At 39.2% G+C, this 13,230-nt stretch overlaps 1 protein-coding gene across 3 annotated transcripts in view; it reads left to right on the top strand.

Annotated features, from left to right (window-relative positions):
- The window catches only part of SOX6 (SRY-box transcription factor 6), a 610,845-nt gene that overhangs the window by 82,785 nt on the left and 514,830 nt on the right, over positions 1 to 13,230 (top strand). For all 3 annotated transcript variants that reach the window (XM_066640323.1, XM_066640338.1, XM_066640316.1), the window contains exon 2: positions 1,072 to 1,142. The gene's annotated coding sequence lies outside the window, so the exon portion shown is untranslated. The remainder of the gene's footprint in view (positions 1 to 1,071; positions 1,143 to 13,230) is intronic.

The following is a 13,230-nucleotide window of genomic DNA, read 5'->3' as shown; positions in this document are numbered from 1 at the left end:
GATCCAAGCTAGTTCTGTGTATTCATTTCTGTTTTCAGGGAAACGTTACTGGTATCCATGTCTGTGTTCTGGAAAGAAAACAAGGACTTTGTAACAAAGTGCCTTTTGTTTTCTCAAGAACTAAAACAGCTGCATGTAGACCAAACAATAAAAATAAACTCCTGCCGAACTACCTTCTAACACACGGGGTTCTGGAGAGAGGAAACCAGGGATATTTAGAGGCATAAAGTGACTCATTGTGCTAGGAAAAGAATGTTATAAGGCAAGCACTGTGGCTTGGAGTTGCATCTGTTACCTTTCAAGCCAGTACTGAGGGGCATTTAGGAAGGAAAGGGGGAAAAAGGTTAGATTGAATAATGCTTGATACTGAGTGCATTGTAACCTTCAGCTCAATCCACAAGCCATTTAGACCAAATAACTTGGAATTTGTCTCACTGACATTCTATGAAGAGCTATAAGCTAAGGTTGAAAGCATCATTTTCTATTTTTGTTTTGTTTTCATTTGTGATGGTGTAATCTTATGTTCATCCTCAAATAAACACATTTTACAGCCCAATCCTAACCAATTTTCCAATGCCAATGCAGCTGCAATGCATTCCTGAGGTAAGGGAAAAAAATATTCCCTTACCTTGAGTAAACTTCTGTGACTGCTTCTCCACTACAGAATGCAGCATGCACCCCATTGGCATAGCTGCATTGGTGCTGGAAAGCTAGCTAGAATTGGTCTGTTCATTTTTCTGTTTGCACCTTTTGGCATGCATAACAATTTTTGTTAATATCTTATAGCACATTACTTAAAAAAATTATTGCCATGTTGTCCGATGCATGTGCCTCTGACAGTTCCTAGAAGCCAATAATGGACAGGGTTGCTGGGTAAAACAGAAATATCTGTTTCTCCTGGGATTGGCTTTCTGGAAACAACTTTTTTGTAAGTTACTCATCTTAAATGGGTGAAAGCAATCTGTTTTTGGAACCTGGTTAATGATTTGAAAGGTATATAGCTGGACCATTTAAAAAAAAATAACCATGTTGAGAATTTTTTCTTTAACGTTCTCCCTTTTGTGTTTTCAGGTCACTTTCATGAATTCAAAAGAAAATTTTCAGTGATTTCTGGGTGCCGGGGTTGGTTTTCTTGTGCATTTGTAAGTATTGCTGTATATTAGTACCCACTTGAAATGTGTATTTTTAAAAGTTCATAAACTGCCTTTCAGCTTAAAAACAGAGTTGAAATTAATAGCATAAATGCTGTTTCAGATGCCCCCACATGTGAAGAGCAGGTTAACCTTCTATCAGAAATTGTGTAAGAAAAACAAAATTAAATCCAAAGGTCATCTGCTTGCACAAGAGCTTGCTCAAGCTCATGCATAAGTGTGAAAATAGCTATAGAATGTACTTTTCTAGTACTCAATGAATTTTTTTCACTAGTGTATGTGCAGGCATTTGTGGAACTGTGCTAGAAGTTTTTTAGAATCAACTTGCTGTATATGCCCAATAAATGAAGAGAAAATCAATATATTATACTGATAAATTCTCAAGCTACTCTTTTTCTGCTCCACCCAAAAAGATAGTTGTTATAAAACCATGACAACTGTATAATGTTGTCAATTTTTTGAGCCTTTCTGCCTCTTCATCTATGTAGACAGCTCACAATATATGCAGGGGTTGCATAACTTAATGTTCCTGGAAAATTGTGAATATATCAAACACATTAATGTAAAATAGCTTTCCTGTAGGAAACAACGGGATTGGTATGGGTTAGGAGAAAAGTCAGGGAGCACTGGCAATTATGGAGAGAAATTACTGGGAGTAGGGACAGTAAAGCTGCAGGTGTCGTGCCCAGGCAAACACACATACACAGACAGGCAGACAAGACACATGTCTCTCTTCAGAAATAAAGAGAGACACATTCCAGCATAAGGTGAGGAGGGATATCGGCTTCCTTTGACTTTGTGGCTGAGCTCTTCCTTGATGTCACACTTGCAGTATCAGCTGCTGCCCTGTCCCACCAGCTTGAGGGTCTAGTAAAAGCTCTAGTGGTTCAAGTACAGCTCCCTGATTGAACGGGGCCAATACAAATAAAGCACACCACTGGTTGATGACCATCTCATATGCTTGTACAGAAACAACCACAGATATCCTTGCAGTTTTATTGGTCCTCAGTATCTGTGGATGAATTTTTATGCGTTTTTATATAAACCACTTCATGTACTTGTTTGTTGGATAGCAGTATCTAAATATTTTTCAATAATTACAGTGTGGTCTGTGAACACTAGCATAGAGATAAGGGAGGTGACAATGGGATGCTAACATAAAATACCAGGAAGTTAGCTTGCCTGCTGGACTGATTTCTAGAGAATGGTGTGCTGGTTATTTAGAGGAAATAAAATATTTCTCTCTTCAAAGTAGTGGTATTTTGAAAGGAGTGAGATATAAGCCCCAGTAAAACATTAGCTGTGATTTGACTGCAACACTGTACATATTGCACAATTTCACTAGATGAAATGTTATCATTGTACAGCCATTTCTGTCTTTGATCCACCATGTGCGTCTTGCTTTAATATGTTGGCAAGTCTGTGCCAAATCAGGAGTGAAGTCTTATGTTGACCGTGATTCTTTATTATAGCCATATAAAAACATAGTTATTAGTGATAAAATATATAGTAGTAATTCCCCAAGTTCTCACTCTGCCAGAATGATCACCTTTCTCAGGCATCAGAACTTCAGAACTGTTTCTGAAGTGACTGTTCAGGTTAAAGAATTTTACAAGATTGTGTATTAGTATCTTCTTGAATCAGGGTGCAGTCAAAGCCCGGAAAGAGCCCAAATGTCAATATTGTGACAGCTGCATGCTTATTCTGCATGCAGAAGAAAGCAGGTAGCTTTCATATGTGGAATCCTGAGGTCCCTTGGCTAGATGGCCTTATCTTCCTAGCTGGATGTAGGATGTAGGATTTGCACTGTGACAGCTAAAGGTACTTTACAGTCAGAGTGTAAGTAGTGTCCAATATGATTCATAGTCAATAGATTTAAAACACACAGAAAGAAAAATAATCTGCCTATGTAAGTAATAAGTTTTAGGGTGACCTCCAATAGCAGATCCAGATGCTTTAGGAAGGATAAAGTAGCAGGAGGGAAATCAATAACAGACGTTCCTAGTTCTTCTGAATTCTGCTTCTAGCTTTAGTAATGTAATGTTTACAAACAGCCCCTTCTGGTGGTTTTTGTTTGATGCTCCTGATTATTTTGTTGCTGCTACTGTTGTTTGTTTTGTGGTTAGTTGTTTTAATGGATGCCGTTAAACTACCTAGCAGGATATAATTTTTAAAAATAAATTGAATACTAAAGGTACCCCATGGTCACTTTTGCAATTTTTCTGAATGGATCAACAGAGCTACCTATAATTTTTTCACATTGCAGTATACTTTTTACTGCCCTGCAGTGGTTGAAGAGCCTGTGTGGTACAGTAGCTATGCACATATACAGGTATGCATTGCTTAACAACCTTCTGGTTAACAACGGACCACACATACTATGGTGGTCAAAGCTCAACAAAGAGGCTCTTAATGAGGCAGTGAGGACTCCCATATCCTGCAGCAGAGTGTCTGTTTACACAACAAAGAGGCTCTTAATGCAAAGAAGAGGCAATCTATTTCCAGTAGCCTGTGTAGCCAACTAGTGTCTGGCAGGGAGTGTCTGTTTACACAACAAAAACACTAGATTGGGCTGAATGTTCTCTTAACAACATAATCACATAACAATGGGATTGGAGAACATATCCCTGTCATTAAGTGATGCACACCTGTATGAAGTTGCTCTAAACCAGTCTGTCCATTAGTGCATCTAGATTGGCAATATCTAGTGCAGCAATTTTCAATCTTTTTTTTATTTTTTTATCTCACAGCACACTGACAAGGCACTAAAATTCTCAAGGAACGCTGTTTTGTTTAGGGGGAATTATTACACTACCCTTATTGGAACCTCAGGATCGCAGGCTGGATAACAAGATGGTGTAATGCAGAGAAATTCCCTTTAGCTCAAGGAGGAGACTGGGAGAAAGCTAACTTTTAATAAAAGATTATAGCTTTATTACAAAAGCACGGGGGGGGGGGGAGCCAACAGCGAAGTAGCAGTGAACCTCGGAGGGCTCCCAGGGGGATTGCTAAATACATGTGTTTTTCATGTGCCACAACAACCGAGGCACTCTTCGTTGCCAAGAAGATGGTACGAAGAGTTGAGAGCTTGAACGGGGAAGTCTTTTGAAACAGGCAATTTCAAAGATTTTCCCCCGTTTGCTCTGTGCTGAATCACATCGTATCCCGGTCGCTATCTTGGAGAAGATCCGGAAAGCTGGGATCTCCATCTCCCACGGCCTAGTTACAACAACATGACAGCAAAAAAAAGCTTTAAAAATGTGAGTAACCTTGACTCATTAAAAGGCTATAACAAGAACTGCAATCAAGAGGTTGGAAGGAGGAAAAGATAATTTTAAGATTATTTACGTTGGCTGATAGCCACCCAGAGGGGAAATGAGCGAATCTGGATTTAAAGAAACCCCTGCTGGAATAAACACAAGATTACTTTGTTTAATGGTATGCATGGAAAAGAAATGAAAAATTAATCTTCTAAGGCTGAAATAATTTTCACTTTCGCTTTTCTGGCAAAAAGCCTTGATTCAGGCCTGGTCATTTAAAGGCATACTATCCTAATTTGACTGTGTTATTGACCTGGATTACTGATCTACCCTTTTTGGAAGAAGGGATGCAAGATAAAGATTTGGATGACTCTCTAATTGTTTGACTGATTTGAGATTGTTATTGATTAGACGTGGAATATTGATTTATACTTTTTGGATACAAAAATTGGAAATTAGCCCTGCAAGAAGTGACTGGATTTGATATTGACAAAAATGGCATTTAAAAATTTACAGGAGGTTAGTAAAAGCCAGTCCTTATTAATGGATTTCTTGATGGATTTTAGAAGTGAAATGGAGCAACAGGCCAGAAAATTATCTGAACAAATGAAGCAAACAATCTCCTCCCTGATAAGCAGGCAGGAACAGATTACAAATATCAGACAAGAAAAAAGAATGGATCAAATGTCGGATGAAACTAAAGAAGTGGAGTATTTTGAAATGAGACAGGAGACGGAAAAAGCAACCGTCACTATAAGAATTAAGAATTTTAAGGAAGAAAAAAGAGGGAACATCCAGAGAGCATGCTGTCTCAAGAAGAGGAAGAATTTTTGGATTAAATTAAAAAAAAACAGAATGAAGAAAAAGAGCGAAAAAAAGAGGGGCCAAGAAATTTAAGAGATTTAAGAAGGAAGGAGCAGTGGGAGGAACAGGAAGGAAAACACTGTAAGACAGAGAACAAAGCAAGCACTAAGACAGAAAGTTAAAATGGCTGAAAAACAAGTAGAACTTTTTTTTCTTTTGTAGATATTAATGGATCAATTTTATTTTTTTAGAAATGAGTATTCTATTAATCATATTAAATCAAAGTAGATGTAATTGAAAATTTGGAATACAAATATTGCAAAAATAAGATAAAGAGGTTATTTTTTAAAAGAGAAGTTATATAAAATTTATAGATGGTATTTTATTCTAGAGAAAATAGTAAAAGTGTACCCTGGGTCATCAAACAAATGTCGGATGAGTAAAGAATTGAGGGAATTTTTTATTATATGTGGTGGATAGGTGAAAAAGTAAAGAAATTTTTGAAAATGATACATAATATGTTATAAGAGATATTGAACTGTGTGTTACCATTCCTCTTAAATGTGATATTAGAAACTAAGAATCAGACAAGAAAAATTTTATTTTAAGTATTAGCTTAGTGGCAAGAAGAGTGTATAAGTAAAATTTGAAGCCTTTTTATGATTGGATAGATAATTTTAGAGAAAAAATTGATGATTTAGTTAAACTATTAATCAGTAGATTAATAAATATGATACTTTTTGTATTGATGAATAATCTTGTTGGGCAATGTATGTTGTAATCGATGGCCAATATCCTCATGTGTAACCTGTGTAGTCCCAGCCCTAAGTTTATCCAATCTTCCTTACCTGTATCTGTAATAAATAAAGTATTGCAAAAACAAACAAACAAAAAAAAAGCACAAAGGTAAACATAATGCACATGGAAAAAATGATAGGTATACGTTCCGTGGTCCTAGTACCTAGCTTTCATGGTGGTTGCGTGTGGAGAATATTTGGTGCATCCGAGGAAATTAGAAAAAGGAAAGGTGGTAGGGAAGGATTTTAGGGGTCCCTGGTCTGCCAAACCCAGTTGCTAACTAAAGATGGGGAGAGAAGGGGAGAAAAAAGGGGGGGGAAGAGTTTCAGGCGCCAGATAGTTACCTGTCCTGGAGAGCAGTTGGGGGGGGGGAGTCCTGTGTAGAGGACCCTCTGACACAACACAAATGTGTGATGTCCTTGGAGGGGGAGCCAGAGAGCGAGCATATGGCAGCCTTCTCTTAAAAAGGGTTTTTCTGACTCTGAGCTGGATGGTAGCTTGCATCATCCACACAGCACTACCACACAGCAGGGTAAACATTGAAAAGATCAGGATGTCCCTTATCAGCAAAATTCAATGGGGTCTAATGGCTGGCTTCCTAGCTGGGGGAACTTGGGCAACCCAGGAAGGCAGTTCAATTTTGCATACGGTACTTAAGCAGTGATTGGGTTACAATGAATACAGTAATGTGGGAGACTGGGTTAAAACAATACAATGAATATGAGACACTTAAACAATGATTTACTATGCCAGACTTCTAGGGAGGTGCATTTAAGATGCATATAACCTCAGGGAAGTGGAGGTTGTGTAAGTTTGTGACTTGACCTGATTGTGACCTGTGTGTTGAGGTTTAACCTGTATGATACTTCAGTCCATAGTACATAACCAGATAAGAGAGAAAATCACATCTAACAGGCAAAAAGGAGATTTTCACGTAACAACACCATCGGGTTTTTAACAATTGACAAGGCACACCATGCTGCCAGTGAGGGGCTCACATACCGCATTGGCCCTACTAATAAATGACCTTACCCCTAATTCCTGTGGCACACCTGTGGACCATTCATGGCACACCAATGTGCCACAGCACAGTGGTTGAAAATGGGTGATCTAGTGTCTAGTGTCTAGTGAGCAGAGGCCTTTCCCAGCACTTGCAGTCAAGCCTTTCAGTGGAAGATGCCAAGGACTGCACCTTGAACCAGTGCAAGAGGCTTGTTTGGTTGGAATATGCGAGAGGGGACCTTTTGATGGCCAAATCCAGAGTATGGCTCTCCCTCCCCTGGGAGGTTTGTTTTGCTCCCTAGTTGATACCTCTTCACCAAAGGGCCAGAACATTTTAGTTCCAACAGGACTTTTATCTCATAGGGGCTAACTAACTTTGTGTCAGCCTATGCTGTTGCTCTTCTGGGTTTTCATCAGCTTCTGTCTGTGATGCTATTTATATTTTTTTATTCATTTTATTGAATACATTGCTGTAATTGGGATTAAAAAAAATATTTTAATACTGCTTTGTTGTTGTAAGCTACCTTCGGCATCACTGATGGAAAAGATAGAATTTTTTAATACAGGATAATTATTTTTTAATATTGGGCCCTCTTTGTACACATAAAGCATGTATTCTGTCACTGAGCTATGGTCCCTCCCATAAATGACGGTGTTGGACTTAGACCAGGGAGACCTCATCTCAGCCTATCCTACATCTCAGAATTTTTGTGAGAATTTAGGGCCCAATCCTATCCTCCCCAGTGCTGGTGGTACCCACACACACCACTGATGCTTGCTGTCGCAGACATGCCATACAGCACATTTATGGCACCCAAGAAAGAGAGCGCTGGCGCTGGGCCAGCACCAGTTGGTGCTGGAACTCAACACTGGGGGGAGGAGGATGCCAAGTCACCAATGGTAAACAGCACTACTGGATGGTGGTGTGGCTTTTCTGGGCAGGGGAGGTGTTCTGGGGGGGGGGAAGAGGGACGGGGGAAGGAACCAGCCCAGGAGGGGGGAGGGACTAGTGGAGGCCTTCACTGCCAGATTCTATACCCCTCATCGGACTGTAAAACCCAACACAGGGCTTCTCTTGTCCATGCTGATAAAATAGCTGGCGCAAACTTAAGCAGCCCTATTGCAGTGCCTGGAGCTTTCCTCGGGGGAAGGGGACAAAAATCCCATTCCCCCAAGGAGACCTCCGGCAGCCTCCTTGGCCCCACTAGATGCAGCAGTAGCCATTTTGGTGCAATTGCACCCATGGTGCCAGGGATCCTGTTTAGGATTCGGCTGAAAATGTGTGTGTGTAGAGGAACATGTACCATGTATGCTCCCTTTAATAAATAAGACCTTTTGTATATCTATTTTTTTCTAAAATGGAGTGCCTTAAGTTTTCTGTCTTTTATTAAATAGTATGTGTTCCTCAATCCTGGTTATTTTTGTTGTCTTTTTTTTTACCTCATCTCCTGGGGAGAACATTAATCCAAGAATTTCAGTGATTTAAAGAGTGAAGGTAGATAGATCACTTGCATCAAAAAGCTGATGAATCAGAGCAAACAAATCTTAATTATTTATTTGCCAGTTTTGTTTGCTATTTTATGATGCTTTTAGACTTTTATGTTTAAGCTTTTTGAAAAAGTGATTCAAAACAGACACAATGCAGTGGTGTGTGTGTTTGCTCCTTGCAGCCCAAACGAAAGGATTGTTTAATGTTCAAGTTGAAGAAATGCCAGAATTAATCATCCCAATCTTTCCAAGGGAGCGTCTGCTTTCCATGCATCTAGTCCTCAGTGGAGTAAGTGCCACTCAGCTGGAATGTGGGTTCTGCAAATGAAAGGGAAAAATGTTTCCAAGTTCCTGGCTCTTACACCTTTGTGAGTGAAAGAATGAACATCATATTTTGGTATAATTTTGGAGGCTTTGTGGTGAACTTGTCAAAGGTACAATGATTAATCCCTGCTAAATTGTTGTTTTAAAACTTTTGGGTACTGCAAATCAAGATTGTAGAAAGGAAAGTCTTTGGTGGTACTTTAATAAATTATTAATTATAGTCTACTTTCTATGAGATGGTTCATGAATGAAATCTTACTTCAAATCATATACTAGGTAGATGAGGATAGTTCATTGCTTTTCCCTCTTTGTGTGTATAATATGCACACACAAACACACAGTGACCACCCATGCACACACACCTAATATCTCAAAGGTGGATTGATTCATATACTGATATAAAAACAAAATCACTTAGCACCAGCCATTCATTCATCATAGTAGATGGTGCTGTAAAAGGCTAACTACTCAGTGGATGGATGAGATCTACAATAAATAACTGTGCTGTTTAGAGGCCTGGCAGTATAAGTTTATGGCCAGCAAAAGAGAGCTTTTACCCACTTAGCACAATGTTGGATAAAGATACCACTACAAAAACTTCTGTGTCTAAAATTGGTTGGGGAAAAAAAATCCAACTTTTTAAATGAAGTATAGTAGTACGGTGTGAAAATAGGTTCAAAGGATTTCTTTTAGAATATTAAAAATCATTATGGCAAATTTCTGAACTGTTGCAATGTTCGGCTGGAGTCCTGTGTGATGGTTTTTTTAAATTCCATGGAAGTCAATCGGATTTAAGCAAACTATGTAGAAGATTGCTGTGTTAAGCCACTATCTTGCACCCTGCTCACACAAAGAGCAGGATACAGAGCAGCTTCTCTGTAGGGCTCCCATTAAAACCCTTCTGTCAGCATACTGTTGAGGCTTCTGCTTGGCTCTCTGTAATAAGATACTTCAAGCCATGGTCGTCTCATGCCTCATAGCAGAGTACAGTATTTAGCAACTATACCGTTACTCAGGTCGCTTTGCATACAGCCTCTATCTCGTGTCTGCTGATAGCATTCTGTGGTAAAAATTGGCTGCCAATAGGTAAACTATTGGAGGGCACAGCTTGAAGTGAATTGACCTGTTGTATCATAGTGCATATGGCATCATGGTGGTATGCTATGCATGGAGGACAACATGGTGGAGGAGACAGTAAGCTCTGTGAGAAACCTCACTACATTTCGCTCTCTGCATGTACAGGGTGAATAATTGTAGTGTTTCTTGTGCAAAAAAAGATAGCTTTTGAAGACCATCTGGGCACCATGTTTTGCTTTGGCATGAAATTAAGTAGACAAGATTGTCCTTGAACATGTCCTTCCTTGAAGAGGTATCGTGATGTTGACTAACTGGTATAGTTCATATTTATTTGTCTTTCATGACTTTTCCTTATTTCATTGTTCATCAAGATACTTGGGGCCCAATCCTATCCAACTTTCTAGCACTCATGCAACTGCAATGCAGCCCTGTGGTAAGGGAACAAATGTTCCCAAACCTTGAGGAGGGCTCTGAGACTGTGTCCCCACCACAGGATGCAGTGCATGCCCCATTGGCACAGCTGCACCAGCAATGGAAAATTGGATAGGATTGGGCCTTCAGTCACCAATAATACTAACAGTTTATGAAGTTTACTCCTTCACTATCCACTTTCTTCTCCAGAGTTGTTGGGCCGCTGTGAGATACAGGAAGCTGGACTAGATAGGCATATGGCCTGATCCAGTGGGGCTGTTCTTATGTTCTTATCAGTTACACAATGTGGTGACAGGTGAATAGTTGGCCTGGTAGCTCACCTGAACAAATAAAAGAGTGACTGCTGAAGAAAAGAAACAGATTAAAACATGGAAAGAGGTTGGGTAAAGGAAGGGGAATGAACATAATGGCTGCTGCACAACAAAGGCCGGAACCAATACACTTGACTCTCTGTTGAACTCTTTTGAAAGAATCTGAGTGTTTCTAGAAAAATGAAGTGCACTATGCAGTAAGAGTGATACCAAATCTTCCTAGTATTTTTCTAGCAGTTTATGCACATCAGTTCACATGAGCTCTTAGTTTTTGCTTCCAAACCTTAAAAAACAATGATAGTTTCTTCTTTTATTTAGCCAGATCTTGATTAACTTCACAAGCATTTTAATCTTTACAATTACTTTATTTTCCTACTTTCTGTTAAAGGGAAATGCTCTACCTTTTTATGATTCTGTACATCATTCTTCTTGCTTTACTCTTTAGTAAGGATCTTGTAGCTTTCCTGCCATCCTCTTCACCCCCTCCCCCCCACTTTAATTTTTGGTATTGCTGAAGGCACTAGATGTGATTTATAAGGTGACTTAAAAAAATTAGTATCCTGCTTTTCAGTATACATTTAAAGTGCCCAAGGCAGCTAACAACATAAAAATCAAAGCAATATAATAAATAAAATTATATAAAATACAATACAGGATACAGTTTTAAAAAACAGCAGCACAAAAGATAAAATGAGAAAAAAGGGAAGGCTCTTCCCCATCATTGCCACTAATTGTCTCATTTGGTAGGAGGTAGTCCTTCAAGGACCCCAGTCAAGTATTTTGAGTAATATTACTTGAAGTACTCCGGAGTAATATTTACTCCTTCATATTTTATTAATTTAATTCATCACATTTTTATATATTTAATCACATTTTTAACATTCCTCTAAGGAGCTCAGGGTGGTGCTCATACCGTAGTTTCGTCTCTCCTTTTGTCCTCACAACAACCCTGTGAGGGAGATGAGAGAGTGACTGGCCCAAAGTCACCCAGGAAGCTTCATGGCTGAGTGGGGATTTGAACCTGGATCTTCCAGATTTCAGTTAAACTGCCAAACCGCTACACCACCCTGGCTCATTTAGCACCTTTGACTGGGTGTTACATACAGTCCCAGTTTTCTGGTGGCTTCTAAACTTTCCTGAACCTCTCATGCAGTTTCTGAGCTGAGTCCCCATTTAAAAATATTTTTATCTGTCCACCTGCCTTTGCCTTATTCACCACTGATTAAGCTTCTCTGTTAAGCTTTTGATTCAAAATTTGTGTGTTCTCTGTACCTAACAATATGGATGTGCTTGCCTACCATATAAAAGGCTAAACCCAGGGCAGTGCCCCCCCTCTGTATTCTAGAGTGCAGTGTTCCAAAAAGAAGCCATTTATAGTATCAGTAAGCTGCTTCGCAAACCATGTACAGATGTGTCATTCAGCCAGTTAATATTGGGGTTGTTGAAATCATCCATTATTATTTTTTTCTCTGGCAGATTTTGCCACTTCATTAATATCTTTCAACATACTGAGTTGCTTGGCTGCTTCTTCTTTTACATGGCTTATATCATATCATGCCATCACAGCACATTCTGCAGTTTCAAGTTAATTGCTCAATTAACAGCGGTATTCATAAAGTGCTAGGAAAATTCCACAACTAATGATTTGGACAATTTCAAAATAGGTTGGTATTTCATAGTTTTAAATGTCAGGCATGCCAGTATCTGCCGGCATAGGATTGTCTGAAATCTATGTAGTTATAGACAGTAGAAATGGTAAGGGGCATGTTTATCATCATCCCTTTCTCCTATTGGAGAGTTCTGTGTCCATCTATTTCATCTTCTAGATAGGAAAAAGGTTAAAAGTATGAAACAGCTCCTTACTTGCTGGTGCTTGTGTGTTATTTGCAAAAAATGATTTAAACAGGTATCTATAATCTACCATTCTGTTCTACACGAGCGTTGTTTTGTAATGGTCCTTGCTTCTGGCTCTTTAGTCTGCAATAGTTTGTACACTGAGACCGACGACTCCTTGTATGTTTGGCCGTTGTTGATCACTCTTGTGTCTTTTTGTGTCTTGCTATGTTGGATGGATGTTGGAACCAGCACTGTCTGGAGCTGATATTATTATCCAGCCATGACACACTTTTTCTGGATGAAAAAAGTAGTCATGACAGAACCTTTCCCCCCCATGGGAATATGTTTTGGCTGCACTAAAGATATTTTTCTTCAGATATAACAGGAAGTATGCACTTTAAATTTTACTGTGTATAGCAAGCCCTGTATGTGCATATATGTGCAAAATACCACTCACCCAACATAGTCAGTGCAAAAGTGGAAAAGGGCTGGCCTTTCTAGATAAGGCTGCTTACTTCAGGTGGCAGAATTAGGAGTATTACTGTTTAGTACTGTGGGTATATGAATGCCATTTGGATTTTCTGCCTCAGGCATCAAACAGACTTGCCAGTTTGATTGCACATGCTCATGTTAAGCAATTTAAAAGTTTCTCCTCTTGGTCACCTGGTGATTCTTATTTGCCACAGGCAAGCGTACACCAAAATGTCTGAAATTGTTGTCCAAGGAAGGTCACCTTCTCTAAGCAGA

Source organism: Tiliqua scincoides, chromosome 1 (assembly GCF_035046505.1).
Source record: "Tiliqua scincoides isolate rTilSci1 chromosome 1, rTilSci1.hap2, whole genome shotgun sequence".
Lineage (NCBI taxonomy): Eukaryota > Metazoa > Chordata > Lepidosauria > Squamata > Scincidae > Tiliqua > Tiliqua scincoides.
The sequence above is the reverse complement of the archived record's forward strand: the minus strand, read 5'-3'. Positions and strand labels throughout refer to the sequence as shown.